General features: G+C 35.9%; 1 protein-coding gene across 1 annotated transcript in view; it reads left to right on the forward strand.

Moving 5' to 3' along the window:
- SLC2A13 (solute carrier family 2 member 13) overlaps positions 1–9,700 on the forward strand; it is a 303,609-nt gene that overhangs the window by 37,787 nt on the left and 256,122 nt on the right. The window lies entirely within an intron of this gene.

The raw sequence follows: 9,700 nt of genomic DNA on the forward strand, positions 1-9,700 counted from the left end.
TTTTTTTCTGTTGGACTAGAAACCGAGATTGATAGTTATTTTCTCTCAGCCCAATGAAAATACCATTTTACTGTTTTTCCATTGTTGCTGACAAGAAGTCAGCTGTCATTTAACAGAGAAATTCTAACAGCTGCTGGAACAGAAATAAGAGATAATGCCAGCAATAATACCAGCTCATCTGTGCCAGAGCTAGGTTCTGTTGATTGAGTAGAAGCTACCCCTAGATCTACAATTAGAATGAAAAGATGTGTGTAAGCCATGGATAGTAATGTAGGCGTTCATTTTAATGATCTCTTCTGAAAGCCGGTACGGCCCTTTTCACAGACTTGTTCACTGTCATCTGTCTTTGAGTCTATTTCTAAGAGTGTTACTGAGCCATAGTTATGGCATTTTTGCTTATAACCTTTCATAAATGTTAAGGATAGTATACTCTTTAGACCCTACAAGAAGAAACTGTTGTAAAATGTTGATAAATGTTTCACTATGATTGGTGCCTACCATTTCAAAGAATCAACTAAACAGTCTGAGTTATATATTCTTGGTATAATGAAAAACAAAATATGTAATTTATTTTATCTATTGGAATAATTTTGACTGCTTAAGAGAACCTAAAGATTTTCCTTCTCTTCTTCACTCCATTCCCTTTTATCATTAGTGAGACCTTGCTATCTTAAAGCCAGATGATAACTAGAGCTCCTAAAAGCAGACTTTGTTTCATTTTAGTGTGGCTTTCTCACTGCTACCATGTCTCTTGAACAGACCTTTTCCTTTTTGATTTCAAAAGTATCTTGAAAAATAAGTATAAAAAGTATGCATGTAGAAAATAATTCTCTATAGTTACAAAATAAGAGAAAATGAAAGTTAACTTGGCTATGTTCCTTATCAAACATTTAAAATTTTATCAGTACATAGATTCACATGATTACCATGTGATTATTAGACAGTTATGTGGAAAGTATGTTGTGTGTCATTGTAGATCTTAAAAAATGTGCCTTTTTCCTCTTCGTTTTTATGTGGTGAAGATTTTACTACATACTGACTTTTAAATGCAAGCAGCATAGGGATAGTCATGTGCTCTAGATGGAAAGATAATTTTAGAAGACGTCAGGGAAGATAATATCTGTTGGTGGGTGGCTTATATGATTTTCACTACTTTAAAAAACTCAGCAGGGTCATTTTGTATAGTTTTCAGAGACACGGGAAATCATTAATAAAGATCTTTGCTAATGAAGATGGACATTATGTTGCTCTGTGTATCTATGCTTCTTTGAACATTAAAAAATAAGTAAAAATTTTAAAAAATAATTATTCAGGCATAGTGTTCTAACCAAGTAAAATGTTTTGCCATTGTTACTATGTGCTGGGACAGAAAAACATCAGTTAATGCTTCGAAGTGGTCATCAGACAAGCCAAGAAATTCTCTGTAGCTCCAGAAGTGTGTTACTAAGAAATAGGGGAGAGGGGAGTCATAGAAAGAATGGTAGAGTGAACACTCAGAGGTTTACTTATCAGCTAGATTTTTTTAGTCCAGACTGAGGGGCAGATTCTCTGAGTGGTTTATACTGAAACTTCCCTATTCTTACAGTTTTTCTTGTTGTTAATCTTGGGGTTGATTTAGCGGTGGTTTCAAAAATACTAAATGGGTCATTTGTCTTGTGTTATTTACTCATTGCAACAGGATTTTCTAATGCTATATAGTTATGAAATTATAGAACATGGCAAGATATAAAATACTTGGATGACAGCATTTTTTCCCCCTAACATCTGCAGTAGGTCTATGACATTTCATATTGCTAGGATACTATTACTTTGTAGATAAGCTCATTTTTTCTTTCTGTACTATCCATAAAACAAACAAACAAACAATTTTTGTTAACTGCAAATCAAGAAATTTCCCAGGATGTGTCTAGCTGTTACTACCTACCCCTGGGCTCATTTATTTCTTTTATAATGGTTTCTTTTTCAACAATATCTTGTATCATTTTAATATCCTTTACTTTTCATTCTTGGAGAGCATCTCAAATTGATGTTCCACACATTCAAATTTTACACAGTTCATTAATTTGTTTACTGCCTCCAATGTGGTCTTTACTTCTGTATTTACATGTTCTGCTCTTAAAATTTTAGAGTTCTTGCATTCCTTCCTTACTCTAGCCATTTTTCTGTTTAATTTCATTCTGTTGTCCTTTTTTAATAAGCCAATTCCTTCTTTGTGGCTCTCTGTTTCTGCTTTTTAGGCAAGGGCAGACCTTATATTGAAGGACAGCTTAAAAATTTTGGGGGGTGTGTGTTCGTATATTATTTTGCTACATTAACATTTCCTTTAATAGTTCTTTTTATTTTACTTCTCAACCTTTTATATCTACTGTGTGAATATTTCTATAACCAAGTTCTAGCCCTGCGTTTCTCTTATTCTGTGCACGTTTCTTGAGTATTTTATCTCTACCTATTCAATTACAATCTATATTCAGGTGATTCACCACCTTTTGGCTCCTGTTCAGGTCCACATTGTTTGTTGTTCTTAAACATTTACCTCTACATGTCTCATGGTACTAAATATGAGAGAGCACCACTTAGGTTCCTGTGTGCTACATTCACTGCCTTGGGGAAAACGTATTGATTTCTTATTAACCTTTGTGCATTCCATTTGTGAGGTGTAAAAACGTAGTGCTTCTCCTTTTCTAACATTTTATACTGCTGTCTTTCTCATATAACCTATAAACACTGAGAAATTTCTTACATCTGTATTAAATTCTTGGCATGTCTTCCCATCAAGAAATTCTTTTCTTTTCCTGCCCTGTTCATCTATGTGTTCTAGGAATGCTTCTTTCCTCTTCTCTTTATCTGAATACTGGAATATTATACTATTACTTAAAATGATCTTGTGCTACAAGAGTGCCAAACCCACAAGTATCCAGATTGTTGTATATGGCTGTATAGGGATATGTCTTGTTTGTTTGTTTGTTTATTTTGGCCTGCTGAGTGTCTTATAGCTTAGTTGCTACATAATCAACTGAATACCTTGTATCTTATACTCAGTTGGCGTCTACATTTATAGTACCTACTAGCTTATGTAAGAAGTTTGAGACCCTCTTTTTTGGAAAAGAGTATTTAAAGAGAAGAAAAATGTTTACAAGATAATAAGTTAAAGCTACAGACTTATGGGAAAAAATACTGTGAGTTATAACCAAATTTTAATAGTGGTTATCTGTGGGTAGTGTGATTTTTATTTCTCTCACTTCTTACCTGTAGGTGATTTTTATTTACCTTATTTTTTACCTGTTATTTCTAAGTTTTGCTTAATGAACAATGGTTTTAGTATTAAAACCATTAAATCAGTAATTTAAAAGGTTTTGGTTTTCTGTATGCATCCCATATTACTGATAACAAAGACTGTGCTGGACACTTAGGCAAGTTATATTTCAGAAGATACGTGAGATGTGATCATGAATGAGCTTGTAGCCCTGCTTGGAAAAACAATGTGATACAGACTCTACTGAGAAGTTATTAGAAAAAAGGACATGGGCAGACCAATAGAATATTTTCAAGTAATATAAAGGTCATTTAGGCCGTGAAGGCTGCACTGAATTGAAATGCTAATGTCATGTTTGTAACTCATTGTTAAGAGCTTTTAAATACCGTAGAACATTACCTCTTCCAGTTATCCCCATATATAATCTTTCTCACAACCTCTCTCTTCTGTTATAGGCATTTTGTGTTGTATATGTTTTTATCACTTTGAGGCTTATTGCTCTTTGAAATTGCCCAGCAGTTTTTGGGTCTAAGGCCTTATATTTAGCGGGGAAAAAACCCCTGAGTTCTAGAACGTTTATAACCTGGTAATTGTAGATGCTTAACTGTTTAGAAAAATGCAGACATAACCCGTCCTGGGCAAGACAGCAAAACTGAAACAAATATAGTGAGGGATACATTTGTTTAGACAGATTCTTCTCTTTGTTAAAATTATTTCTGTAGGGATCATAGAGCAATAATTTACAAAATGAAATTAGGACATCATAGTCATTGTTCAAAAAGCATTATTATTAAAAGGTAGCTTCATGTGCTTCTAAGAAGCTAATTAGTTGCTGTCTGGCTTATCATGCTAAGAGGCTGCTGTGATTCATGGGTATTTACCCATCTCAACAGGATTTTCTAATGCTATTTGGTATGAAATTATTTATACTTCTGAGTCAGGGCTTCAAAAGGGCTTCCAGCAGTTTTTGAAAGCCAGCTTCTGTACTCTAGAGAGTTTTGTTCTGTTTATGGTGAATCAGCTTGGCAGCGTTGAGAGAGTGTGAATCGAGTTTCCCTGCATTGTCTGAGGTGCAATTTTCTGGTGAAACGCCTCGAGCCAAGCTTAATAATGAGTTTTCATCTATGTGGACCTTATTTAATAAGAAACAAACTTTCCTTGTATCAAACTTTTAAATACTCATACTCAGAAATAATACCAACACAGCTTTTTGTGGTTACATTTACCCTAATATGTCCTTAGCAGAAACTTATACTGCTACATTTCTTATGTTAATTTCAATTCATGAGTTTAGTATGGACGATTAAGAATTTGCTTTTTTCATCAGACCTTTGTTATTTGAACAATTGGTGCCAAGGGAGGAAAAACATTTATCTAGGACAACATGGCAAGTCTAATAAATGTCTGTAGCAGGCAATTAATGAGAAAATAACCAAATTTAACTACATACATACGTCTGAGAACCCCACATACGTGAGAGGTTCAGAGACAAAGTTAGAATGAGGTATAGATGACATTCTGAGCTAAGGATGAGGTACGATGCCTTGGCATTTCAGAGAAGAGGAAGATCATTCAGAGGATAAGAAGAGCAGATGTTTAGATATTTATCCTGCTCTATTGTTAGGTCATAAAAAGTTATTTCTAGTCATACCTCTTAACAATGGGCAAGGCCCCTAATTTAAATTCTTTACGGGAGGGGTTAAAGTTTCTCTTTCACCTCAGAGACTGTTGCCTTCGGCTGAAAATAATTCCCATGCCAAGTGGCACATCTTGGGGAGGCCTGTTCTGAACCCCTGCATTGGACTGGGGGAAAAATTAAAAGTTCTTCATAGAATCTGCTAAATTTTAAATATTATTAATTACATCCACTTATGAAGCACATAATTCTTAATTTTGGGGACTCTCATACACTATTAACTGTTCTTCATTAGAATAGTGAGCTTTGTCTCAGGACCGAATTCCATTTGTTTCTCTAAAGTGGAAAGGAGGTTTTGGGGTGACATAGACTTAATGTCCAAGGTGGGTGTCATGTTTGGAAGTCCCTAAATTATGATTTGCATGGGTTTTATTGATAGCAGGTTAGGCTAACAGGGCCTATAATGTACATATTGAACAGACATGAATGTAATGAACATGGAATCTGCTGTTCTTCCTGATCATCAGCGTTCTTTTATCGTTCTCTATTTTCATAAAGCAGTTTTATGGACTTAAACTTGTCTAATTCAAAGTTTTACAGTTAATCACCTTTCTCATTTTTCTGAGTTATTTATCCTAGCTCTTTAACATGACACCTGGTAGCAGTAAGTCACATAGCAGGCAGTAGGGGCAGGGAAGAGATCAGACCCTTCTGACCTGAGAAGTTCATGTGTGCTAGCTAAGGGTAATAGAGACGAAAATAAAATGTTTCTGAGAAATTTCCAAAGTGTTGCATTCTAAACAGAGGCATGACACTCAGTCCTGGAGTGGTACATTACAAAGATTAGGGGACTCAAATCTATGGGACCCACTTTGACATTAACTTGCTATCTGGCTTTCTGAAAATCTCTTCTCGTCTGCCTCTGAGGCTGGGTTTCTGTACATTTCCTAGGGGGATAATGAATGATACCTGTCCTGCCTGCCTATTGAAAGGATGACCTTCCATAATAATGCAAAATGGTGACATAAAAAGACTTTAGAAATAACATAGTGTTCAAGGGTAAGGTAGATGCTTGCTGGTTGTTTCTTTTCAGTTTCATTCTCCAGAAATTCTTTAAATAGTACAATTTTTCAGGAATCATTTTTAGGCATTCTTCTTATATTCCATTTCTGGGTGATCTCCTCCATTCCCATAGTTTCAGAATGTACACCAGCCACAAAGAACCATCTTCTGAGCTCCAGATATTTGTATAATTCCCAAGCCCTGCCTGGCCCTGGTTCAATTTGGAGTTCCATTTAAAGAAATATAGTCCAGTCACTAAAAGCAATTGAAAAGTAATACTACTCTTGTGTCTTGAAGAATATAATAGCACGTAGGTTATAACTCAGCAATATTTCTTAAAATTGGTACCTCCCATATTCCCTAGTCAAGTCAGTCATTCCCTTCATTATAGGATCTCATTTTTTTCTGTACTGACCCTGAGGCTCTCACAATTCTCTCCAGTCTTTTTTCATTTGAAATTCTGACAAACCGGATTTTTCGACCCATGTTTTCTGCTCCATTTATATGTGTGTGTGTGTGTGTGTGTGTATGCATATATATATATGTGCTACTATATATGTGTGTGTGTGTGTGTGTGTGTAGTCTAGCATGAGAAAAGCCCAAAAACTATGCTGAGAAAGACCCAATTTTCTCTGAAGGATGAAGGAAGGAGAGGCTGGTTATTCTGGCAAAGACTCTATTGGGTAGGAGAAGAGAGGGAGACTGGGGACATTCACATGTAAATAATCTATATTCTCAGCACACATACAGAGTGGTCTACTTGCTGCCTACTTGTGTTTTTCACAGAGCACCTCTGACTCAACCTGTCTGAAATTTGACCTTATGGTCCACCTAAACTTGCTTCTCTTTCAATATTATTTTTGTATAAAGTACCCATCAGGCTCCTAGTTGCTTATTCTGGACATCTGAACATCATCCTTAAATTCCTCCTCTCCCTATACTTCATGTGCCATCCAAATTCTCCTTAGCCTAGATACAAAATACATAATTTTAGGATCTTTTTAAAATTCCATTTCCAGTGCTGCCACTGTACTTATTGCTTCCTTGCAGTCAATTTTCCATACTCTAACCAAAGTCAACCTTTAAAAACATGAATCTGACTGTGACTTTTCCTCCTTTCCACTATTCAAAGGCTTCTATGTTAAGTACCAAACTCTTAATATAGCTTCTAAGATTCTTTATAATCTGGTTGGTCTCTGCTCACATCTTGAGAAATAGTACCCCCCCACAGGATGCCTTTGTTCCTGCCTCAAGGCCTTTGTCTAAGCTGCTCCAGTCATCTGAAGTATCTCTCACCCTCCACGCGTCACTTCACTTCCATCTAGCTTTAGCTTACTCATTCACTTGATCTCTGCTCATCCAAGGCTCTTCTGATTCCTCATCCAGTCCCTTCACCAAAGGCTCATGTTCCCCACACTTCCCCTTTGGTGAGGCCCATTACACCTGAAATGTAATTACTGGTCAAACACATTCTGCTTAGCAGAACCTAAGCTCCATGAGAACAGAGGGCATGTCTTTCTTCTGTAGCACTCTGTTACTGGTACTTAGCACAGGACCCAGCTCAGATCAAATATTTTCATGAACGCTTGCTGATAAATGGATGCTGTTTCCATGATTTGTGCTGTTTGCCTCTCCCACCGCACCTCTATGCATATTCTGCCTCGCACTTTCTATGTGATCTCTGAGAGAACCCCTGTTATTTTGTATTTTCTTAAGCTTATGCTCTACTCTACAGAATTGTCTGCCCAGCCTTTCCTAGCTACCACCTAATCATTGTCAGTATGCAGCAGTGTCAGCATCAAAAGATGGGGTACAGTGTATAACTACTGTGACCGTTACCATGTTATTTTGAACTTTTTTGATTGCATATATTTATGAATAGGGTTTGCGTGTAGCTTCCCTTATAAAAGGGACCCTATTTTGTTATACTCATCCTGATAATGCCAGCACCTAACACAGGTCAAACTGAATTGAAAAAGCCTCATAACTAGAGATATGATAATACTAGAAATTCTTGCTGATGTTATTGACTACTTTATGCTAGGCACAATTTAAGTGCTTTATTCTATGAACTCATTGATATTTCCCAGCTTCTATGAAAGAGTTACTTTTATTCTTTCTATACTATAGATGAGGAACTAGAGATCCAGAAAAGTAAGTTGTCTAGACTTACCCAGCTGGTACATGGCTAGGCTGGGATTTAAACCCACTGGTGCCAGAGTCTGTTCTCGTCTGTGGTGGTCAGTCAGTATAGTCTAGTGCTTTCAAAATTGGGTTCTGGAATCTTGCCGTCTGGATCAAATGCTGGTCCTTCCACTTGCTCATTATGAGACTTGGGGTAAGGTCCTTCTCTGAGAAATAGGAATAATTATATATCCTTTATTGGGATGTTCTGTAGATTAAATAAAATAATCAGTTTATGTGAAATATCTAATAGAATGTAAGCAGTTGTAACAATGTTTAGTCAATGTGAGCATTCATTAGCTCTTTTGAGGTTCTTTCCAACTCTAAATCCAGCGACTCTTTTTATAGTTCTTCAGACTTTTCCCTGTCATTATCTGTTACTTTTCAGTGTTCTGGTGACCTGGGGACATCTCTGCATTTCCTATCAGGTAGAATCTGTGGGCTTTGTGATAAGCAATCCTGCTTAAAACCATGGCTCTGATTGCCTGTGCTCAAGTCTGTGGGCTAGCTGGCTGAATAAAGATCTCTGGCTAAGGAGAGGAACTGGATTCCCATTTATAGACATACTAAAGCAGAAAAAGAAATCCAAATGATCAATTACTTTTGTCTGATTTTTTAAAAGTTTAATAGTAAAAGAACTAAAAAGAATATACAATTATCTTGTCAACATTTTCCACAAATGCTTCCTCTTTCTAAGTTAGACAAAGGCCAGTTTAGGGTGGTTTGTGCTATTGAACTGATTAGCAGTCAGATGGAAATTTTCAGCTGTTCAGGTGATGATTTAATCACAAAGACTATACCTTGTTTACTAACATACTTGTTATTTTATGAAATTCATAAAATTATAAGATACTTTTCATTATTGCCATATATCGACGGGCACTACATAACATTGGTGGAAACTGCAGAGAATATAATTCTGAGACTTATTGGTCTGACTTGTATGCAAACTTATTAACTACTTACCGGTAGTTATACAACAATAAAGTGAATGTTCCAGAAACAGATATTTATTAACTAAATCTTGTCTGTCCATTTATTCATTTACTTTACTTTAAGATAAAGCAAATAAAAATAGGGCAAAAATATATTTAAAATAGGTGAAATTGAAGATAATTGTGGCATCAAGAGGGAGTTCAGTTCACAGGATAAATACCACGAAGTCTTAAACACTTGGTAGAGGTGGGCCTGCCTACCTAAAGAGGAAAATAAAACAGCTATGTGATTTATAGTGTTAATAAACACAAATCAGTTACTGAGAAGCATAACTGTGACTAGAGAGAAATGTATCTTGTTGTCCAGAATGTGGTAAATAGTACATTCAACATACCTTGTATAGAAAACACAGCAACAGGTTTCTTAGCGTTGTTACCTTTCATACAGTCTACTTTTTGGCCTTATACAGATCAGTTCCTTAAAAGCAATTTTATGTGGGTCCGTTATGCAACCCATTGATGTTCTGGTTTAATCTAGAGATTTATAGTACCTACAGATATAAAAGATTAAATTTTCTTAGATAATCGTGTTTTTTTTTTTTTCACTGAGCTATTGGTGAGTATTGATTC

Source organism: Pteropus medius, unplaced genomic scaffold, assembly GCF_902729225.1.
Source record: "Pteropus medius unplaced genomic scaffold, Ma_sr-lr_union100, whole genome shotgun sequence".
Classification (NCBI taxonomy): Eukaryota; Metazoa; Chordata; class Mammalia; order Chiroptera; family Pteropodidae; genus Pteropus; species Pteropus medius.